Raw genomic sequence first — 24,551 nt, 5'->3', positions numbered from 1 at the left:
CTAAGAGAAAGAATTTGATTAGTTTACTATCATCTCTGGGCAGAGTTTATTTGTTTGTTTGTTTGTTTGTTTTGCCAAACCTCTTCCTAGATTTCTGGCCAGGGATTGGCTGACCTTGTGTCAGCTCACTGACCAGGTTCCCATGGGTGGTGGCTGAGGGGCTGGGTCACATGATGCACAACATGGCTGCTCCCATTCGGATACTAGAGGGCAGCGGGCAAGAGGGCTTCTGCACTATCACACCTGTGGTTGATGGGTCTCATACACTCACAGCTGACACTGCACTCACAAAAACCAGACACTAGGACTTCACATTTGTCTCCCCTGCTTAAAGCTTAGAAGGATTTCTGCAGAGTATGAGAATATGTTATAAAAAGAATTCAGCTCAGGTCTTACTGGCACAGTTATTCCCAATTATTATTCAACATTTGTTTAGTTTTTCAAACAACACCCCCTCCTGAAGAAATAACCAGAATGAAAATAATATTCGTATAAATCTCTTGGCACAAAAAAAATCTCTAAGTGTTTCCTTAATGAGTTACCCGAGTTGAGTAGTTGAGATGTTTCCCACAGTGAGTCCAGATGGAATTGATCCTCTTACTGTCCAGTGGTTTGATCTAATTGTCGCTGAGTGGGGAAAAAAAAAAACTGTTTCCGGAATTCTCATCTTCGAAGAACCGCCAGGTTTCGAAGTATCACTTGCGCCTTTCTTCTTAAAGAGTCAGTGTTTCCTTTCTCTCCCTTCCCTATTCCCATCTTCAAAGAACGTCATGAATGACACCCTCCTCTCAGTTCCTGTGGCTCACGGCTTAGAATCACCTGCAGCCCCTCCCTCCCCTTATGTCTCTTTCCCTAGCAGAAAGTCATCACTCTGTGTCCTTTTAGCCCGTCCCTTCCAATATATTCCTGCAGCTTTGGCAATAGTGTCCTGTCTGGGGCTCCGCCCCTGGCCTTCCTCTACTCCCGCAGATTTCCCACACAAAGTCAGGAGAACAATCTGACATAAACCTCATGCAGATCACCCTACTCCTCTGTTTGCAAACCTATGGTAGAGCCTCCGTTGAGTTCAAATCCTGCATCGCATGCTTCCTACATTAAATTCCTATTCGTGTGCTTCATGGATTATCAGCCCTCCCTCCAGGGTCCACTGTGCGAGATCTGCTCCCTCTCTCGGCCTTTCGACAGGCCGTTGCCTCCTCTGGAATGCTCCCTGTCGTCATCCCCCTCCAGGCCCCCTTTGAGTCCAATTCCAGCAGCTATCCCAGGATTATAGCACAGGCCTGCACCTACGGAGGCCTTCCTTGAACTGCTCTCCTCCGGCTCAGCCCATGTCTCTTCATCTGTGGCCCCTCCTGCCCAGCTGGCTTCCGGAGCTCCTCTCCAACCTGAGACCAGGGGTCTACCAAGACCGGTTCTCAGCTTAAAGAAAAAGGAAAGCAAACTCTCTTTTCACCAGGGCGGTCCTGGTTTAAGGCCATACCAGGTACTGTTCATATTTCAGATTCACTGAAGAACAATAGAACATCTCCTCCCCGTGGCCAAAATCTCCTTACTGCTGACCACCCAGAGTTCCCCAGCTGAAGGCAAATGCTTCCTGAGGTCGAGTTTAAGAAGCATCGATGTTGCCTGGGAGGAATAAGACATGAACTCACACCACGGCCTAGTTTACCAAGTTAACTAGAGAGTAAGGAATGAACTCGAATAGAGGGCCACTATATCTTGATATTTTATGCATCAGTCAGGAATTTTTTTGCTGAAAATGACAAAAACCCAGTGTGAACCAGAATATGGCCACATCAGAGATCCATCTGGCTCACGGGATTGAAGAAAGTGTCGAACACACAAATCAGAACCTGGAATTCAAACGCCAGCAGGCACCACGGTGGCACCAGCGTGTCTCGGACTAGAAGAGAGACCAGGGTGGTGGAGACAGGCCCCCGAGAAGACAGCACACGGCTGCTGCATGGCAGCTTCTGGAACTGGCAGACTCGTGTTTGGAGCCCGTCACTCCGACTCTCACCTCCAGCATTGCCTGCGAATCTGGAGTAATCTTGAAGTGCTCCTGGAGTTTTCAGCGACAGCAAATGTGTGCATAACTAGGCGTCGCGGGTATATTTGTTTAAATATTACCTCTTCGAAGCCTAAGCATAACTGTGTTTTTGCCTTTTTCTTAGAAATGAATAATTATGAATATATATTTATACAGCTCACACATAAGGGTGATGAGAGAAACCTTTAAAAGTGCTGTGGAGCAGATGGTAGTTTTAGAACAAAACAGATCCATTAGCTGTCAAATGCAGCTTCCCGAAGGATGAAAAATAGAGTCAGTTCCCAGGTAGTGCTAAGAAGAGCTCTCACTTATTCTAATCCCTTAGGATATGGATTCTTTTGTAAAAATTCTGCTATGGGAAGGCTATGACAACTCGCTATTAAGGAATGTCACAGAATGCAAAAACAAAAAACAAAAACAAAAAGACTTCTGATCAAATGGTTTGAAACTTAATTCAAAAGGTATTTTAAAAGGTGATGCAGTTGATTCCAGACCAATTCCAGGTGCACATCTCCAGGGTTTTCCAGAATGCATAATATTCCTGTCCTCATTTGTAGAAATGTTTTATCTTTTAATATTAAACATAAGAAGGAGGGAAAAAAATCTCCTATTTTACAGAAGTTAGAGTTTTCTAGAACTGGAGAAACCTTCAGAAGTCGTTACAGATGAAGCAAATTACTTATCTAGGGCCTGACCGTGGTTTAGAACCAGAGCAGGTGCTAGAAACCAAGCATCCTCTCCGGTGCCTTCCCACCACCTCCACCCAATGCGCTTAGCATTTTCTTTTTCTTTCTTTTTTTTTTTTTAATTTTATTTATTCATTTGAGAGACAGAGAATGCGAGTGAGAGTGTACAAGCAGGGGGAGCAGCAGAAGGAGAGGGAGAAGAAGCAGACTTCCCACCGAGCAGGGAGCCCGATGCGGGGCTCGACCCCAGGACCCTGGGATTATGACCTGAGCCAAAGGCAGATGCTTAACTGACTGAGCCACCCAGGCGCCCCCTAAGCGGGCATTTTCTAAAGGACCATTTCTACAAATAGTCACTCATACTAGATTTTCTGCCCATGTGGATTTATGTGGATCTACTGAATGATTTGATAAAAGATTCTTAAACAACATTTTACATGACCACAAAGAGTTTCCAAGATTTCAAATATTTTTATTTATGGGTGTCTGGCTCTACTCAATAGAAACAGCAGAGTTCTTTGTGTACCAGAATATAGAGCTACAGACAGCCGGGAGAGTTTTAATTTAATAGTTAAACCTCAAATGCCTATCTGCTAAGTCATCGAATCTGTGTTTAAACAACTCGATCCATAATTTTACATGGGCATCAAATGAAACTTCTATCGGCCCTAACGCAAGTCAGTCCTGAATCAGAACAGAAATACAGGCATTTAGACCAAAAGAAAAAACAGGCAATCAGACAAAACAGTTTTAAAGAATCTGAGAATGTCTCTTATTCATGAGGTGGGAGAGTAAATTAACTTGAAATAAAATCATTATATTTTATATATATAAAATCAATAAAATTACACTCTGGAAATCATCACAGTCACCCAGTCCATGGTCATTCCGTTTTCTGCCTTCGTATGGTCTTCAGATTGGCTTGCCCTCATCACTTCCCCCACAAAAGTAAAGTCACAATCCTGATCCTAGACCTAGCAATACACTTGAATCCTGACACTAGAAATGCAAAAAGCAGGTATTCTGCTCTTCACGGCTGTCTTTTCGTCCAGTTATACAAACCGTTTTTTTGTTAATTAATCCTTTGGTTTCTTTGTGAACTCAAGGTCAGTTTTTTACATTTTCACTCTTTCAAGAGGAGTAATTTGATTGTCTTTTGGTTTGACCTAGACACTTGGTGTTAAAGTCAGTGCCTCAAACTGTGAAGTCAGGCAAGGCTTAAATAAAATGATCCACTATACAACGAGCACAGTGTGGCCCAGTTCTGTGTGGACCATCTGCTTTATCTGCCACTATTTTTATGTGACTTTGTATTGCTCTTTACTCTTCAGTAGTATGACTACATATGTCCCTTTGTCTTTACTGTAAGATTCCTTCTAGCTCAAAAAGTCTGTAATGAATAAAAGTCATTGATTTCAATAAATTTACCATCAAGTTAGAGAGAAGATGTGCTGGATTGTAATATGCAACACAGGTTCTGCAGAAACTCGGAGAAGATAGAGGCCAGTGAGAGCCATGACTACTTGAAGGGAACGAAATGGGAAGAAGGAAGGGCTTCCGAGTGAGGGACAATATGAGTTATGAGCCAAAGAAATGAGAATGAGTTTCAAGAACCAAAGTCATATGTTGGAAACTGTATGTGTAAGTTGGAAATGATGGGCTGACATTGAAGATTCCCTCTAGTCACTGCAAGTAGGCCAAGAGCCCTACTCTCTTGCATCACTGATGACTCAGTTTACCTATTCTATCTAAGGGTGCCCATGGGTCTAAGGTGATGGCGCCCAATCCATGGGCTTCTAAGTGCCTTCTCTGTTCACCCACACAGGAGGAATCTATGGCAGCAGGGAGAGTTAGTTAAATTCTAACACCAATCTAGTCTTCCCTCTAGACAGTTTGTTTAAATGAACTCCTTTGAAAGGTTAAAAATTGAAATGACATGGCAAATTGGGTGGGATTGTAGAGACAAAATGTATAAAACTCTGTATCTCTGCCAACTCTTTTGAAAAATGGAAAACTCAGACTTTTTTTTAGCATCAAACTGTCACCAGAAAAATAAACCAGTACATTTAAATTTTTTTTATAAAAGATCTTTTCCTCGAGGAAAAATTAACTTGTATAAAGTACACAAAAGAAGAACTGCCCAGCAAAACAATTAGAAACAAAGTCTACTTATTATCTGCCTCTTTTGGGACACTGAAGCTCTCTCCCCTCCACAAAGGACTGAGTTGTCCTTTGGCAGACAAATCCGTGTAAATGATGTGTCAGCTGTGCAGGGCTTTAACCCAAAGGGTGCGTTTTACTGACAGGGCGGAAAATAGAGTCTACTACTGAGTTCGAAATTAGCTGCGTTAGATACATCAATCTAGAGCTCGCTTCTTTTGTATTGCCTGCAGGATGACGTCAGTAGGCCCAAGGTGGGAAGCTCAGTTATCTTAGCTTCGGATTTTCAACAGTGACTTTTGCGAGCTCAGAGTCACATCACAGAGCCAGATTGTTCATCACTACCTCGCCTGGGTATAAATCCAGTCCCACTATTGAAAAGAGCTGTTCAATGCTTTTTTTCCAACTGACAAAAGGCATCCTCACTTTTGACCATGGTCCTTCCCGTAGCTCACTTGTTGGATGAAGAGATGGGGGATATCCACCTAGCTTTTTTCAACCAGTAAATCTGAACTCTTTCCAATCTGAGGCACATGATTTAAAAATGTTCATATACTTCTTATAAACAAAGAAATTCAATCGACCCGAGAAAGTCAGAACAAGCTTTCTAAAAGGCATATTGCTGTATCTCTTCTTTTTAAGGACAGAGTGAATTTCTTAGTTTTGGTAGATTTTTATGTCTCGCTAAAGAACTCCACTGTTACCTGTTAGGGGAGCAGGGTAGGAATAATGGACTGAACCCCAGACTTGGGCTCTGGAGACCTGGGTGGGAATCCTGGCTCTTCTGAAGTAGGAACACCTATACGACAGAGGAAGCCCTATTCCCCATTGGTGACACAGTCATCCTCCAGGCTCTCCACCCCCCTGCGCACACTGTACCCCAGGCACGAGGCGAAGTGGTATCTCACTGTCAAGTCTGGGAGGAACTGAACACAGCTCAGCACCTTCTTTCTTCCTGCCCCTGAACCTTCCAGTCAGCACACACACCATCCGTCGGTCCTCAAGCCACGTGGTCACGCTTGTTCAACAGCAACGCTGTCGGCAGCTGAAAGCAGATCTAATTCAGGGGCCTGGTATTCAGCCCGCTTGGCCAGTAGACTGAAACCACGTTCTCTGCTACCATTTTATCAGTAACACAATTGCCTGACTCGACTGGTTCCAAATGTGGCAGGGGAGAAGTCAGCAGTTTGTCTTCATCCCTCTTCAAAAAGACCTAGCATGGTATCAAGAACCTCCTTGAACATGAGTAAATTTTTGCTTAAAATTAATGAAGGTCGATAGAGTGGAGCTGGTGGGAAAAAGCAAAGTAGTCTGAGTGTGAACATTACAAATAAACAGTTTGAAGCGGTTGATCCAGCTTCAGACACCCGAAGATAGATCATTGGTATTAGCATAGAAAAGGGCAGTATTTCTCCCCACGGGAAGTTCAGATAGAATGGTCTCCCTTAGACGTGCTAGAACACAACTCTGTTCTCAGTCTGTTGGCCTCAGCCAAAGCTGGAGGAATCCTCGCTGGAGGCCTCCTGTTTCCTTGGTTTATTCAGAGCAAGTGGACAGATCTGCCAGCTCAGTGTTCGGGCTTAAAATCAAATAGTTTGGAAGACAGTAAGATAAAGTCCCTGATTCAGTTTCTTTCTCTTTAAAAACAAAACAAAACAAAACAAAAACCCAATAAGGTTCAAAAACACAGTGATTCAAAAGCAGGAATTAGATGAAGTCCATTTGGTTCCAAGGCCTTGATCTCTATCCCAAGGAGGGACATGATGTATAAAAAGTAACTTAGGCTCACTAACCAAAATCAAGAAGGGTTTTTTTTCCCCCGGTTAGGGCAATTTTTAGAAGCCACAGATGACAGAAGGGCTCTGGTTCCTCAATCCCTGGTTAGCTTCTGTGATGGATACAGCGCACTGGGGTGTGAGAGACTGACCACTGGAACGGGAGTTGAGAGACTGGAATTTTCCTAAATCATCTATGTCCTTGATAAGTCACTTTCCCTGTCTACATCAAGGTCTCCCCATCTGTGAAACGAAGGGCTGGGTGGCTTGCTTCCTGGGGTGGTGAGGGTGGGCCTCCTGCCTCCAGCTGCTTCAATCTGGCGAGCTGAGTGGAACCGCAGTGGTCTCGGTGAGCGGAACCGCAGCGGTCTCGGTGAGTGGCTACCTGCGAAAAAGCAGGAGGAGCATCCGTCTCTCCTCATCTTGAATAGCACCTCTTCTCTCCCTGCTTCGTTTGGCTGCCCTATTGGGCAGCCGCTTGCAAAACTACTGCTGTGTTTCCATCTGTCGAATCTCAGTGGAACATCAGGGAGAAGGGGTGTGAAATGTGGATGCTCCTTTCATATTTTTGTTGTTGTTGCTGCTGCTAATGGCTATCTAGGGACAGAAATGTTGGAAGACCTTTGTGGAAGTCCCTTCCGAAATACATCAAAATATCTAGAGTTCACTGGGTAATAGTTCCATAGAATATAGGCTGGCCACCACCATGTTTGTAGCCAGTGACGCCATCTGATTTACCCAAAAGAGAAGTCACTGTAGATGAGTTAATCACTTGCACTAGAATAGCAGGTGCCTGCTCTCTAGCAAACAGCAAGACTTTTCTGTATTGGGGGACTCCTAAAGTACACACACATACACACACACATCAACTCTGCTGTATAAAAGTCATTTGCAATATATGAAAACACAACTGTTTCAAAATAAATTCAAAATGACTGGTTTGTTTCATTCCCCGTTATGTTTATGAAAATGGTCCAAAGAATGTCTGGGTCCCAGTAGTTAACATCAGTGATCATAACCTGGTTAACTTTTACCAACAACTAGAGAATATGTTGGTATTTTCCTTCTCAACCTAATGGTTACCTATTTAACTAAATATTGTCTCTTTAATTTAGGGGTTATCAGCCAAAAGCTGCTAGTCCGGCAGTGTGATAAATGGTGTTCTGTAAATTCCTTTTGTTTCCAAAGCCAAGGACACTAAAAATACTCTAAAAATACACCAAGGTCCAAAACTCATCGTGGACACCACCTGCTTACTTGCTGATGGCTTGAGGGACTTTTAGGAGAAATATTTGCATAGGTGATAGGCAGCCACAGAAGGATGGGTGGATACAAGGGAGAGTTAAGGGAAGAAAATGTGAACATTCTAGATCTTATTCTACTCCTAAATCCCTTTCCATCCTCAATCAAAGGTCCCATCCGCTCCTGAGAAGCAGGACCCTCGAAACTGAAAATCAAGTCGCCGTAAGGAATGGGGTACGTCCGGGCCTCTGGGACACAGCTGTCCTCACCAGGCCCGAGGGTGGGCCATGATTAGCTCGGTGTCTGTTTGCTTCTGCTCTAATTCACATGCTATTGATAAATAAGATCGGGGGCACGAGAGGGAATCGGCGCCAGGCCCCAGGCAAGATTAGAAATGGCAGCCTGGCGCAGACACAGCCCTGGAGGACAGGGAGCGCAGGCCTGGGCCCCCCCAGCCACGCTCATTCCTCTCCTTCGGGGCCTCAGGGGCAGAGGCTCGTCTTCATCTTCGTGGCTGAACAAAAGCACTGGAAACTCTGGAGGAGTAACAATATGGTGACTTAAGACGACTGGGACATTTGCGAGAAGCCCTGCAATATGATTTCTGACAGTTGTTTGGCATAATTAAAAGATCACTAAACAGCGCTAAGAAAAAGCTTTTCAAAAATAAATGCGATTCTGGATGAGATTCTAATGGCATAATGGAATTTCTGTTTAAATTTATCTTTCAAGGAAGTTCCTGTCAGAAGGAGGGGGTGCTAACACATGGGAACTGACGTCAAATTGTCTGGGACGGGTGTGGGAGTTTAGAAGGTGGAAAGGCATAGAAAGCTATTTGAATTTCCTCATGATGACAATAACCATATTCTAAACTCTATTCAAGTTCAGGAGAACACCCTCCTTTCGGTCCAAAATCACAGAGTCCCTTTTCTGTGATACAGAGAGATCCTCTGGAAGGAGAAAGGTGATTAGAGAGTGGAAATAAGGGCAGGGACAGAGATTGGGGAATGGAAATGTGGGGGTCCGAGCAGGGCCATGACAGCAGGAAGGGCCAAAGACACATATTTGCCTGGCAGGGCCGAACCGCAGCTCCTGGCTTATGGTGGCAGGCGGGGCAGAGAAGCTGGGAGCCTCCACAGTTGCCAAAACCATCACCAAGCCCCCGCCCTCCCCCATCCTTCCCCCCAGGAGCCAACAGGCCAACCTGAGGGAAGAGACACCTCAGGGCTCTCCTCATGGACACCTGCACCATGGCCAACATCCTGAGGGAAAGCCTCACCTCTGAGCACAGAGCCCGGTGCTGTGTGTCACACAGCCCCCACAAGGAATGGTCCAAGGCTTTAAGAAGGAAGCCTTTCCCTTCCTGAGGGCAGGATTAATAGCAGGGCCAGAGCCGGCTCCTTGGCTGCTGGGCCTTTGCAGCTGGACTGTTCCCGGTTTTGACTCTCTGTGAACGACCCCGAAAGCCTGTGACCTGTAATAATTTGTTCTGCTGCTGAGGCACTAGAATGGTCTGAGAGCAATTGTGTGGGGTGAGGGCAAGCCATTTAGCTGGTGATGAGCGTAGCCTACTGCTTAGCGTCTGCATTTCAACTCAGGTTTCACCATGTTTCTACTAACTTTTTTTTTTTTTATGATTTATTTATGTATTTTAGGGAGATAGGGAACACGAGCTGGAGGGGCAGAGGGAGAGAGCATCTCAAGCAGACTCTGCACTCACGACCCCGAGATCATGACCTAAGCTGAAACCAAGAGTTGGACTCAACAGACTGCACCACCCAGGTGCCCCTAGCTCAGTAACTCTTGTGAGGGGTTCTAGAAAGTATTCTGTTATGGAAAAGGGTCTATAAAGAAAGCCAACTACATATGCTGATTTTGAAAGTGAAAGAATTCAAAATGCCCTAAGTAAGCTGTGGGTTTTAGCCAGGAAATAGACATTCATGAGAAATTAAAAAATAATGGAAAGGATATACTGTAGAAGGAATTCAACATCATATGTGCAGATATGCTAAGGTCCCGGATGTTAAGTCTACTGCACTTTCCGATTTTGAGATGTGAAAGGCCTGTGCTCTGATATACATCCTGAGACTGAATAATAAAAAGAATGTGCCTTCAGCCAAAACTAAGGTGTCACTCATGCTGGGCATCCTTTAAATGTTGACAAAGCCCACAGGTGGTCTCCTAATTTCTCCGTGTAGATCCCAATGGCATGCTCATTCTAGACCGACTTTTTGGTGCCCATATATTAGCGCTGCTCACCAGCCCATTGTTCGCCACATCTGGACACCCACGTCACTTTGGGTCATTTGGAATTGGCAACTCAGTGAAATCGGTGCATACAAGCTGCGTGTGGAGACGTGTGAGACAGACATAAGGCCCGCAGCTGGTCCCTTCAGGCAGCAGGATGAACGGACAAAGGGGCTGGACAGGATGCTGAGTCAATAAGGAATACTGGCGGGTAGGATGGCTCAGGGCCTTGCATCCCTGAGTTCCTGCTGAACTCCAGCCCCTGGTATGAGACCCTCTTGGGTGATCGGGCCTTAAGTCTGGTGGCAGCCCTAGACCTGAGGGAGCCCCAGGGACAGAGGATGGCTTCGGGATGCTGCAACTACTTGGAGCTCAAGGTTCTTCCATAAGCATCTCGGAAGTAAACTCTAAACTCGTTGGTTGTGTAGGATATCGGTTTATTGGCTATTGCTTGCCATAATTAGGCCCCCGCCTGAGAGCGTGGGCATCTTGTTATAGAGGGAGGGGACTTCCCTGGTGCTGTCTGTCTTGCAGAGCACTTTGCTGGGCCCCAGGGACTCGGTGAGAGTGAGGTGGCATCTGCCATGCGAAAGGGAAGAACGTGATGCTGCTTGTAGGGTCGCTATAGGAAGTCATCAGGAACTGGCCTTCCTGCATCATCACCACTCGTATTGAAGCCGAGAGGAAAACTCATGAAGTGTGGAGGGGGGAGGGAATGCTGAGAAATATGGGACATATTGGGACAAGTCAGACCCCCGGTGCTGTGGGGTTCTGTCGCTGCCCCAGCGGCTATATAGAATATTCACCTTCTTGTTGAAGGCACAGGAGATTTGCTGTCACCTGCACCCTCCCTCGTGCAGTCCTGGGGGACATGGAGGGCGGTCTTTTGAAAAGAAATTGGGTTTCTGCCTGCTGTAAGCTAGACGCCATCCTGGCCTTCGTAAAGGCCAGCCACCCACTCCTACCCCCTTTCCTTCTGGCCCACGCGTCACAGATGCAGCCTGCCCGTTCTCTCCTTTTCATCACGCATTTCTCTCTCCCGGATCTCACTGAGGTGTGGGGTAGTTTCCCATCTTTTCCGCCTCCCACACTCTCTCTGAAAACAAGCCTACAGAGTCCCTCGTTCAGGAGTGCAAAGGAGAGCATCTAGTGCTCAGCAGAGGTAAGGTCCATTCAGATTGTCTAAGGAGGATGTTGGACCCAGCGCTTCAGACTTCAGGCCGGATGGGCTCGGGCTGGTGCATCGTAGACTGTGCTGTGATGCTGAGTCCCTCTGATCATTTCATCCTTTTCCCTGTGGCCTTGGGGCAAACTTTTATGTCCTTTCTTTGTGCCCTAGAACTCTGGGTCCTTCCCTGGTCCAAGCCCCCATTTCTTCTCTCCTGCCTCGAACTTGCAGTTCCCAATGTTGCCTGATGGATGAGCCCATGACTCTCATCTCTTGAAGTTATTATCTGATCCCAGCCCTCGTTCAGTATCGCTGACGGATTATTTACTAGTCAATTATTAAGGCTGATTCTATCCCTGAGTGAACCGTGGTTTATAAGATCATCATTCTAAATTAGGTCCTGGGCCACCCTCCCCTGTGGCCTCCGTAATGGGTGCCTGTGTCCCAGGCGCCTTGTCTGGATTGCTCAGCACTTACCATAGCCTGCTCCTAGCAGCCATAGCCTGCTCCTAGCTTGTCCCGTCTCTAAGCTTGCATCCCCATCCAACCTACCCTAACTTGGGTTTTGAGGTTGAAAGTATGCATTTAGTACTCAAATCTTCTGCACTTCTTATGTACTGGTATCATAACGTTTATCCTGCTGTGTTTTAATTATTTGTTGACCTGTGGCTCTCCCAGGCCAGACCACAGACCCCTCTTGGGCAAGGACTGCATCTCACTCATCCCTGGATCCTGAGTGCCCGACACAGGACAGGTGCTCAGAAAATATTTATGAGCCACTCAGGTTAGTAGCTGAAGTTCTCTAGGGGAGAGACCTTATAAAACCCAAAAACCCCAGCCTTGCCGTGGGCAATACATTCCGCCGGAAGCAGTGGTAATGACAAATGGCCAAATTAGCAAGAGATAGGCTGTTCGCATTCATCCTGGAGAATTTTTTTTTCAGGTTTGTTTGTTTCTGTTTGCTCATTTGTTCACTTTTAAATAAAGTGGAACTTCTCTCTGAAACTCATGTCATGTTGGGTCAGCTGACAACAACAGTCAGAAAAAGAATGCTGTGTTCCGCTTTTCTCTTTCACTGTCAGTAAAAGCTAAGGTTCAGTGTACACAAGTCACACCATCACCTGAGGAACTACAAGGAGGAGAAGCTTCCAGAAAGATTCGAGCCGCCTGGACCAGAAAGGCCTCCTTTTCCTGTCAGTCTGCCTTGGTGCGTGCATTTTCCTAACCCACCTCCCAGGAGACAGGGGAGCGTGCATCTGGGAGCAGAGCAGCGCAGGGTGGGGGGGGGGTGCGCTGGCTGGCCCTGAGGGCATACAAGTCACATCCGCTTAGAGCCAGACTCCCGCTGTGCCACCAAACCCATCTCCCTGAACCCGTTTCCTCATCTGTTCCATGAGAATGCTACCTATCCTACAGAGTTGTCACAGGGATTAGGGATCCTGTATACATGTCATTATGATTGTGATGGTTATGGAAACCTCTGGGCACAGACCACATTCTCAAGCTGGCACATAATGAAAATCAAGGAATCTCTAATGCATTATTCATCACACCTTGACATGACTTTTATATAACATTCAGCCAGAATATCTTCGATCTATTTCTTCTTCATTTGCTATTCTGAGCTCAGAACATAGGATAACTAGCTCATCAGTTCAACAAGCTGATGATTTTTTTTTTTTTAATGAGCATCTGCTTGTGCCAAGGACTCAGGTTCCTGAATGTACCTGGTTTCCTGAGGTTGAGGTATAAACTGACAGAGGCTCAGGTGGTGTCATGGAATTTCTCGAACAGATCATTAAGGCTGCATGGCATGCATGCAACGTGTGTCTATTTGGAGACACTGTGGGAAGGTGAACCGAGCAAGAGCTCAGACTTTCCAGGGAGCAACTGTAGAATTTTAATGAGCTTTGAGTCCATTGCTCTGCTGGAAATAGCAGATCTCCAAGCATTTCTTCAATAGCATTACAGTAATTATAACAATTCTGAAAGGAATAATTTGCGGGTTGTATTTTTGTCAGCTTGGAGGCACAAGAAGGGCCACATCCAGTTCTGCATTTTGTCCGTGTCTAGAGTCACCGTCAGATAGATGTTTAAAAATATTAATGACAATAGTGTAGATGGTCTGGTCCCTGCTCTCTGCCAACATCTTGAGACAATACTGCCCCATTCAACTTTCTGCGATAATAGAAGCATTCGGATTTGTGCTGTCTCATATGGTGGCCATCAAGCACTTGAAATGTGGTTAATGAGATGAGGGCCTGAATTCTCAACTTTATTCAGTGTTAACTAATTACATTTAAATCCGCGTGTGGCAGTTGCTACCGTATTGTACAGCACAGCCCTAAGCCACGAGCTGAAGCCCACTCCAGCCGCCCTGCCGTTTGGAGCATCAGTGCACACAGGAGGATACCCAAAATGCACCCAGGGAGCCACGAAGCCCATGTACTCAGGCTGAACTGAAGCCTCCTGATTTGGTTCTCAGATTCTTCTTTCCACAACAGACTGGGGCATTAGAGAGTGAGGCAGACACAATGGCAGCCCCTGGAATTGAAAAAGGTCACAGCCAGGGCGCCTGGGTGGCTCAGTTGGTTAAGCGACTGCCTTCGGCTCAGGTCATGATCCTGGAGTCCTGGGATCGAGTCCCGCATGGGGCTCCCTGCTCGGCAGGGAGTCTGCTTCTCCCTCTGACCCTCCTCCCTCTCGTGCTCTCTGTCTCTCATTCTCTCTGTCTCAAATAAATAAATAAAATCTTTAAAAAAAAAAAAAAGAAAAAGGTCACAGCCAGACCAGGATTCAAAGAAAAAACAGTCTAGGCTTACTAAGCATAAGGACAAGCAGCTTTTATACCTCAAAAGTACAGTCTTTGATGCGTTGCACCATCGAGAAAATGCTAAGCGTTCAGGGACATAAGCCTTGGGAAGGATAGAAAATGAGCAAGCCTCATCCAAGACCTTTGTCCATCAAAGGTGGGAAAAATATAAGCAGTTTTGGCAATTGCAACAAATAAACTCACCCAATGGGTGAGGTTTGGTTATCTGAGAAGTCCAGCTACTGGGGTCATCTCATTCCTCCCATAGGGAAGAAATCATAGCTCCCTATGATGTCCTCCTGCTCTTGGGATGAAACCCCAGAGAGTGACCATGATTTCCTAGGCCACCGGATGTGGCTTTGTCAGCCCCTCCCACCTCACTTCATTGCACCCTCCTGACCCTTTGTTCTCCAGCACCTTCTATTTCCTGAAGGTGCCATGAGCCTTCCTCCATAGGGCTTTGCACACGCTGTTCCCTCTATCTAGAAGGATCTTCCCCCCAACCTTCTTCCTCTCCCACTCCAGATCCCAGTTCAAATGCCACTCCTTGGAAAGCCTGCTTACACCGCCACCCCCGCCGCAGCCCATGCAGACCTGGCTCCTTTGGTGTCCACGCTTCCATCTGAACTCCTTTGCCCAGAACACCTGCTTGAACATATATATTCATCAGTGAGACTATCTGATTTATCCATTTGTAAACTCCAAGAAGCAGGGATTGTGTTTGGCCTGCTTCATCCACCTTTGCATCCCCAGTAGCAGGCTGATGCTTAATAAATGCTAAATGAAAGAATGAGTGAATTCCGGTTTGTTTCTAAGATGTTTGGTGTGACAAGTGTCCTCCAACTCCTAACATGTTCACATCTTTTTTTATAAAGCCTCTTTAGTCTCTGGAATGACTCATCCCTTTAACCATCATGCCAAAGTTCTTACCGTCCATAACTTTTCACCATGAAATCTCCAGCCTAAAAATTCCATCCACGGCTCCCTTATTTGCTCCACTTACTACCTTCGCCCCCAAAGCTTCCTGTTTCCTTTAAACAGTTGGCTCTCGTGCTGGCAAGCTGAACAGCATCTGTGCTGCTTTCCTTAACGATGCATTTTCTGGATTCTTCCTCCCACTGTTTCCTTCACTTGATTTCACTGGTAGCCTCTGAACTCCTCATTTGCTGTCTGCCAGGAGAGGTGTGTTGTCTTTTGCGATTTTTAGTTTATTCTCCACCCGGACTTTTTCTGTGATCTCTTCCATAGACTTCCTCTGAATTTCCAATCTGCCTAGTTTTTATTCTTCTCCTTCAAAGTTTTAAAAAGTGGGGAAAATGAAACTTACAATTATCCCCAATTCTTCTTACTCCCTCCCTTCGAAATGTAAAACAACATTACAAAAGAAAGGTCTCAGATAATCATTTCCAAAGCCTTCAGGGGGATTCCCATCTTCCCATTTTTTGTCTCATTCCAGTTCCCCGCCCCCCCGCCGAAGAAATCAGGGGCAAAAATAAATAAACAAAAAAACTTCCATTAGTCCTAACCGCCTCCTCCCTAAACCCAATCAACTTTAGGCTTCATTCTCTTTTTCAGAATGAGCTACCTTCACTGGTTAACTGATTTTCTCTTTTTCATAAAGCTTATTTAGTACCAAATTCTTAATATAAATTACAGTTGTCTTTAGCAAGTATTTACTGAGCATCTCCTATGTGCCTGGCACTGTGCTAAGGAAACAGCAATGAATAAAATGGGGGAAAAGATCCCTATCTTCATGGAGATTACATTTTACAAGGAGAAGTATAATAAACATGAGCATAAAATACTTTTACATAGTGATAAGCTCAACAAATAACATTACATGATCATGGATACATACAATGATGAAAAGTCTAAAGTTGTAGCTCCCAACCCACAGGAATGTTGTGACAGTTAAGTGAGCTAATACATGTATAACGTATAGAGGAGGATTCATTACTCCATGGCAATTGTGGCTTTGTTTTCCAGCACAGACTCCTGTCGTAAATGTATTTAAAATTATTGTTGTTGTTGTTATTGTTATTGGATGAAAGGAAAGATTATCCGCTCATTCACTCAAGAGACATTTATGGGGTGTCTACTTGTGGGCAAAGTACTCATATGTTTGTGAAGTGGTACAGTGGAGAAGAGAAAATCGGCCCCATTCTGACTTCAAAAGTAGGACTGAAATAATGAGCCAACTCTACTGTGGCCCCTGTCAGGGGAAGGCCAACCGGGCCGGAGGGTGAGCTGGCCCACCACCCTCCAGACCACTCTTGGTGACTCACCTGCTGCCTAGTCAACTTCCCGTGGCACTCGATGGCAGAGCCCCCGGTATGCTTTTGCCATGATATTTAGAGGTGTATAGTAAGGCTAGGAAAGCCAATAACTCAGATCCAGAGATTCAGAGCTGGAAGGAACTTCACACGTCACACGTCTATTTCACAGATGAGGAGTGTATATCCACACACATATATACACATGTGCACACACACATACTCAAATATCCAGTTCTTTTAATACCAAACAAGCTTCTTCTTCTTTTCTATTGTGACTGGAATGACCTACAATTAGAGAATCAATGTTTCAATTCAATTCAACCAACGTTTTGTGCTGTTCGGTTATGTGCAAAATAGCATGCAAAGTATCACAGGAAGCATAAAAATGAACAAGATCTTGTTCCAGGTTTCAAGGAGCTTGCTGTGTAACACAGGAGATATAAATTCAAAGTGAGCATGGCTGGTGCCACAATAAAGGCACAAAGTCTCATGGGAACGCCCCAAAAGAAATGACCTCCCGCTTGACTGGTCCTGATTGGAACTAGTGCGCAGGCAGAGATGGGAGGAAAGGGCACCCGGAATGCGGGAATCGGGAGCTAACCCACAGAGGCCTTGGAGCATAGGGCTCCTTCAGGAAAGGGCTGTGACTTTAGGGGTGCTGCAGTGTAAGGCTCACAAGGCTGGAGAGGGCTGCTGGTGGGAAGAGAGAATGAAGCACCTTCATGAGGGCCCCCCCACCCCCCAGCCCGCCCAGGGCACACTGTAGGGCTTGGGACTTGATTCCTTCCCCAGTTTTGAGCAGAGGAGTAACTTCATCAGAGCTGTGTTTTCTGACTAAACTCACAGGAGGGAAGAGCGGCAGGCTGGCGGTTGGTTGAAAGATGGCAGCTCATTCGGTTATTCACGTGTTACCTGCGATAATAATAGTTAACGTTGATTGAAGGTGCTAAGAGCTTTGCATACATTAGCTTACTTAATTGTCGTAACATTCCCGAGGGCTAGGAGCTTTTATTATTTTGATTTTACAGATCAGGAAACTGAAGCTTAGGGAAGTTAATGTGCTAGAAAGAGGCAGATTGGAGAACCAACCAAGCGGGTTCTTTTTCTAAATCCACCCTCTTAATGGCGGGGCTATATTGCCCTGGCTTGCTAACTTTAGTTGGCAATGATTTTGTTGAGGAGTACCCAGGGGAGAGGTGAAAATAATTTTTAGACACCTTTTATGACTGGTATCAAAAAAGCATGACAAGAAGACAAGAGCTGAGCTTCACTACGCTTATCACCAGCCCCGTATTGTGGATGACATCTAACCCCTAAGGGGCTCCTTCTGCCAGTTTTCTGGCCCAATTCCTCACCTTCAGCTTGTATGTGCTGAAATCATAAATATAATTTTATATTTAAGAAAATTAAGAATCAGGAAGTTAAGACTATTATAAAATAATTCATATAATACTTTTTGAAACCCGTGGGGTGACTGTTTTATGTTAATCATCTGCCATTATACATGAGTATTGGCATTAATTGACCTTACTGCTTTTGATAAATATAAAAGATCAAAGGCTGATTTTTACAATTTAGGTGCAAAAGTCCACCATGGTGGTTTCCCATCGTATCTCCCGAAATGCCTCAGACCCAGCATCAACCCAACTGTGCTAACCCTTCTCCTCACTTATGTCCTCGTGACAACATCCAGGAAGGGACACATCATTCCCTTTAGGACACAACATCCTAGGGCACTAAGACCCCAGCCAGTATTTCTGTTCCAACACAATTCCAGAACATTAAAACCGTTATTCCAGATGATGCTTTAAACACCATCTATGATTTTAAACAGATGTTTTCCACCAGGGAAGGGTGCATCAGATAAAAGCAGGGCATTCTGTGGAATTTGGTCACTGTGAGGTCTGCAGCAGCACAAAGGGTTAATTGGAATGAATCCATTGGGCCATAGATCTTTGAGCTTAGATGACGTGCAAGGTCCCCATTCTCCCATTTAATTTCTCAGTTATTATCCTCCTGGCTGTACATGCTAGGGAGGTGGCCCCGAGCTCAAATGTAGGGAAGCCAGAGCTGTATGGAGGGGAGCCCTACTCGCTGGCCCCCCAGAACCTGATTTCTGTACACTTCTCTTCTATGACCCCTTTTTGTCCCCATGGCAGCCCTGACTCTTTATGAAGACTTGAGAACAGGGACAGGGTCTTGCATCTTTCTCCCAGTGGGACTACTGATGGGCTTATGGTGAGCTTACACAAATATTTGTTAGATGAATAAGTACATAAATGAATGAATGATTGAATGACATCAGAAAACACGTCATTCCAAGGACATTAGTCCTGAAGCCCCAACATTTCAGAATGAAGACGAAACTCTTATTTGCTTTTTAATTGCATAAAGGACAACTTCCTGGAAAGTTTAAAAAATGTTAGGCAATACCGTCTAATAAAATATGCACCCTATCCTGGTAGGTCTTCTACCACCTAGGATACCTTAGTCAGTAGGTTATGTTCCAGAAAAACATCAAGAGCCCTATTTTGTGATAAGAGTGGTCACATAGGGGGTGGCTACCTTGGAGTGTCAGTACAATGGACTTGGCTTTCAGAAGATTCCTCTTTATTTGGGATTGGAGCCAGAGAAGTGTAGGCATCCAACCTTATGATTAGTGAACTCTGCTTTGCAATGGAGACATGAAAATTTTATCAGCAAGACCCCAGGCATGGAACAATATTATACATTCAAAGTGAGAGGCTCACAAAGACACCAAGGTACACTGTTGTCCCCAGCATTCAGTTCCTCACAATGGCCAACAATTCAGTCCCTTCACCAGCAGGGAAGGACGGCAGGGAACCTCCCCTCACTGGAGTTTCCACGGAGTCTGTGAGAGGAGATTTCTGCCACTAAATGCTCTTCCCCAAGTCAGAGTTTTCCATCCCGGGTATTAAGTGCCTTCTTCATAAATACATGTCAGCCTACATTTTGATGGAAGAGAAAACTCCCATGTTCTCAACATTAAAAAAGGAAATCAGCTTGCACATGCTTTTGGCAAGTTCCTGTAACCTGCTCCCCACTGAACACTTTAGGAGTAGATATTTTTTCACCCTGAATCTGGATGCAGCTGAGCTTGGAGTCCTTGGCCCAACTTGGCCAGCTGAAATGCCTGAGCCAGAGCTGTAGACAGAGGACCTCGGAGCTGCTCTCCCACCATCCTCCAGAGGCCAAGCACCATCATTCTTCCCCAGGCTGCCTCTCTCACATGCCCCGCTCTCAGGGATCTTTAGATACTTTCTGTCATGTGCACTGAGGTCAGGCTCTACCATGGCTCCGCAGAGTGCAGAGAACACCCGTAGGCACAGTAGAACTTCGCTCCGAGAAACAAAGACGCCATGTTAGGCTTCAAAGTCTTCCTGTCTCAGGATATCCTTACAAATTCTCTGAATGAAAGTCTGGACTTCACTCATGAACAACCTTTCACCTGGAAGGTCTTGGGCTGTAGGTCATTAGATGAGGCTAGTTTTAGCATGTTTGGGGAGACTGGTGTGGGGGCAGCAGGGGCAGGGAAAGAAGGTGGACACAAGTCAATTGCCAAATCTCCCTGTTCTCCACCCCTCCCTCTTTCTTGCTTCTGAACAGGTGGAAAGTATTCTGGAATACCAACCCCTCACTACTTCCTGCCCACCTCCCTCACCAACCCCCCCATTTCCTTTGTTGTGCTCCTTCATCTGTGTCCAACCTCCCCTCTTTTCCTCTCTTCCACTCCAACATCTCCGGACTCTGGCTTTCTCCCTTGCCCTTTCCTCTGCCCCTCTTTCCTTTGCTCACCCCCCTCCTTCTACCCATCCTCACCATATAGGGACACTTCAGTGTTTGCCCTCCTTTTCTGTGTCTCTCTCCCCTCCCTCTGAAGCTCTGTCCATTCTCTGAGTTTCGCTGATGTCCTGGATGCTTCACAATCACCTATCAAGCCAGGATCTCCATTCTGGTGTCCTGAAGTCTGGCTCTCCCCTTCCAGCACCAGGGCTGTGTCTGCCACCGCCGCCCGGGCATGCAAGATCTCATCTTCTTAAACTCAGTGGAGAGTAAGCCTCCTTTTCCCTGCTCCCAGAAACTCTTTCTCCCAACTTCCTTTCACCGTTAATGGTGCCACTGATCTCCCAACCTTCCAAGTTCAAAATTTGAAGTTACCTTGATTGACACTTCAGCCAGTCATCGAGTTTTACTGATTTTTCTTTAAATATCCCCCTCCTATGTATTCCTCCCACTCTGTTCTCCTTGCTGCTGCCTTAGCTCTGGCTCTCATGACCTCAACCTTGATTATCTCTGTAACTACTTTGCTGCTCCCACTTCTCTCCCCACAGCCCAAGGGCTGGATTGATAGCAGAAGGGCATTATTGCTCTGGCAACCTGGGTTGGGGGTAGGGAGGGTGTGAGCACGGTCAGGGCTGATGTATGGACCAGCTGTGGTCTCCCCTCACCATGCTGCCCCTCTGTTGACCCACCAGCAGGGAGAAGAGACCCCAGACCCAGGGCTGGGGGTAATAGCCATAATTTGATCTTCAGTTATTCTGCAAATACATACTGAGTCCCTGCAATACCCAAGCCTGTCTTGGGAACTGAGATACAATAATGAACAAAACACAGTGTCCCTGCCTCATGGAGATTATTCAGTCACAGGAGAGACAGAAAGTAAATAAACATGGAATGTGACAAGAAGAGGTAAATTGTAGGACTTAAGTATCAAGAATAGAGCCAAGGAGGGGCATCTGGCTGGCTCAGTCGGTTAAGTGTCTGCCTTCGGCTCAGGTCATGATTTCAGGGTCCTGGGATTGAGCCCCGCATCGAGCTCCTTGCTAAGTGGGGAGGCTGTTTCTCCCTCTCCCTCTGTACCTCCCCCAACTCATGCTCTCTCTCTCAAATAAATAAATAAAACCTTTAAAAAAAAGAAGAATAGAGCCAAATAAAGGAAATAAAAATTGAACGGGACAAAGCGCCAACAAACACATGAAAAAATACTCAGTGTCATCAGGGAAATGCAAATCAAAACCACAACCAACGACATAGCACTTCACACCCACCAAAGCGGCTATAATAAAATATACAATGTTGGCGAGGATGTGAGGACACTGCAGCCTTCATCCATAGTGGTGGGAAGGTGAAATGGTGCAGCTGCTATGGAACACGGTTTGGCAGCTCCTCACAAAGTAACATAGAGTTACCATGTGACCTAGCAATTCCACTCCTACATACTCACCCAACATACTCCTACATACTCCTACATACTCACCCAAAAAAATTGAAAACATGTGTTCAAACAAAACCTTGCCCATGCATGTCACAGCAGCACTGTTCACAGTAGTTGAAACTCAAAATGTCCATCCATCAAATGTTGAATGGTGAGCAAAATGTGACATATGCAGACAGTGGAATACCACTCCGCCATAAAAAGGCATGAAGTGCTGATTCATGCTACGTTATGGATGAACCTTGAAAACATTATGCTAAGAGGAAGAAGCCAGATCCAAAAGGCCATATTGTACAATTCTGTCTATATGAAATGTCCAGAATAGGCAGATCCAGAGACAGAAAGCAGATCAGTGGTTTGGTGGTCAGGGCCTGCGGTCTGGGGGAATTGGGACTGGATATAGGATTTAAAGCATATAGGATATCCCTTTGTGATGACAGCCACGTTATCTGGAACTAGATGGTGGTGATGGTTGCCCGGCGTCATGAAGGTACTAAATATCACTAATTGTACACTTTGAAAATGGTTAAAAAGGTAGATTTTATGTTATGTCTCTTTTGCCACAACAAGAAGCAAATAGGGGTGGTCACAGGCTGCTCCTTGAACAGGAGAGTCAAGGAGACCTCTCAGATGAGGGAGAAGCCTCTCTGAGAGCCGAGGCAGGAGGGTTTGAGCCTTGCAAGTTACCGGGAAAGGCAGGGAGCTGCAAAGCCTGCGGTCAGCTCTGAGCGGTATTCCTCGTGATCCGACCCCCTTCCTCGTTTCATTCCTCAGGCCAACAGCACAAGGCTCCTTCTGTGCCCAGCACCTCTGCCTCTCCCGACCTAGCATGGCCCTGAGCCTCCCATCCCCGCCAGCACTGCTGCGTGGGCCCCCAGCCACACCGACCCTCCCTCCTGCCCCCCACCCCCTCGCCCACGGAACTGCTCCTTCCGGGCACTTGGAGGCTGGACAACCGTTTGTGGCCCAGCCACGGACCACTTCTCCTTGCATACATTTTCTGACACCTGCCAGAGCCTGAGCACCCACGTGACTGAGCCTTTGTGCATCTAGTCTACTGCTTATCAGCCGCATGAGGCGGGGCATCAGCACCTCTCTAGGCTTCAGTTTCCTGCCCTGTAACATGAGGCTGTCGAGAGACTGGTGAAGCAAGATGAGTGCAAAGTGCTGAGCTTACTACCTGGTGCGTCGTGAGTTCTCGGGAATGGCAGCCGTGTCATTACTTCGATGTTTCCCATAATCTGAAGTTTGAAATTTAGCACTGTATCTGCTAATTATTTACTGTACGGAGGAGTCAAAATATACGATAAACATGGTAATGGTATTTACCTTCCCCCAACCCTGGTAACTATTGCAATACAGAGCATATCTATCACACTTGAATAAATGTTTGACTGACCGGGGATTGATTGATTGATTGATTGATTGATTTGGCTCTATCACCAAATAGGAATAGAATTTTCTTCAAATTAAAACATAAAGGGAAACATGATCTAGGACGGAGGGGAAATTAGGAAGGGAGGGAGAGGGAGAGAGGGAGAAAGAGAGAAGATCAGTAAGTAAACACCTGGTCCAGCCAGGGTGGGATATATTGAAATATTTCATAGGCATAAATGTTTGGAAAAAAAATGCATAGTTGAAGAAAGACCCAGAGGGGTGGTGGCAAATTCTTCCGAAAAAATGGCTCACTCTACAAATGAGTTATTTTATTTCAAGATGCCATAGTTACAGGAAATGTTCAAGGAAAATGTTAATACATTTTACAAAAGATGTAAGACAAATCTTTAATGTTCTACCACCGGAGAAAGGCATGAGTGTAAACATATTTAAAAATGAGATAGCAGAGCTACACTTCACAACAATTTAGAAGTGGGAGATAGACAGGGCATGGTGGCACCCAACTACTCAAAGAGAAAGCAGCAAGGGAAGGTGAATCGGTTTAGTTCTATTTGGTAAAAAGATGTGATGCCCAGGTAGGGCTGGGCACCGCTGCGGGGCACGCCGCTCATGCAACCTACCTCCAGACGCTACACCAAGTGAATAAGACCAACCCAACTACTGTTACCTATTTTCATGATCTGCACATGCCCAAAGGTGGTTTGTTGCTCCACCGAGGAAGCACATCTATCCCCAAACCCCCAGCCCTCTCTCTCCGCCAACAGAGAATCACCACTACAGTTTTCTCTGCGCGATTCCCGGGTCACACTTTACTCCCCTTGCAGAGAAACAGACACAAGCCCCGTGCAAGAGTCAAAAGTTAGAAAGCAGCGGGCTCCTTCCAATGCTGACGGACGCAAGGTTCTTCATCAGTTTTTTTCCTCCGAACCAAACAATGAAAAAGAAAAGAAGCTCTTTACCTGACCAGATCCCTGCTTTCTTCCCGAGAGTCTAACATTGAATATTGAGAAAACAACTCGAGAGCATCTTCTTGAGACTTCCTTAAATCCCAAAGCTGTCTCCGATAGCAGCTCTAAGTTGGAGCTGTGAATAGAGGCTGTGTGTTATTTTAACCAGAAGGTTTCTAGTCAGTAGGGAGGAGAGATGGAAATGAGGTAGGTTGGCAAGCAGGAGCGCCATCCACCTCAAGTGAAATGAGCTCGCAGATCTGATGTAAGCGCTCAGCGACAATTTGAAGAACCCTCAAACCCACTTTTCCTAAACTAGAGGTTAAATAACTGTGGAAAATTCCAAAGGAGTAAGATAAGACACTTACGGTCTTTTCTAAAAAAAGACATTTTGGTATGCCCTGTCTGATACTGTCTGAGGGGCAGCCCAGCACAGAGCTGGCCTGAGGAGTCCTGGGCATCCACTGGAGACGGGGACACCTGGAGACAGCTTTGATCCCCCAAAAAGGAGTGTTCTGGGGGTTAAAATGTACAGGATGTCAAAGGAACATAAC

The 24,551-nt window shown here is 45.8% G+C and overlaps 1 long non-coding RNA gene across 1 annotated transcript; it reads right to left on the bottom strand.

The window, feature by feature from the left end:
• Positions 1 to 16,450: 16,450 nt before the first annotated feature.
• Positions 16,451 to 24,234, bottom strand: LOC115941685 (uncharacterized). Its single transcript, XR_004076413.2, has 3 exons — positions 24,010 to 24,234; positions 17,261 to 17,328; positions 16,451 to 16,701 (listed from the first exon to the last, which is right to left on the bottom strand). It is a non-coding gene; the product is annotated as an uncharacterized LOC115941685 (long non-coding RNA).
• Between the last annotated feature and the right edge of the window lie 317 nt (positions 24,235 to 24,551).

The sequence above is a fragment of the Leptonychotes weddellii genome, chromosome 5 (genome assembly GCF_054177405.1).
Source record: "Leptonychotes weddellii isolate Sample4059 chromosome 5, ASM5417740v2, whole genome shotgun sequence".
Lineage (NCBI taxonomy): Eukaryota > Metazoa > Chordata > Mammalia > Carnivora > Phocidae > Leptonychotes > Leptonychotes weddellii.
Note: the sequence above shows the minus strand (reverse complement) of the source record. Positions and strands in the feature narration are given on the sequence as shown.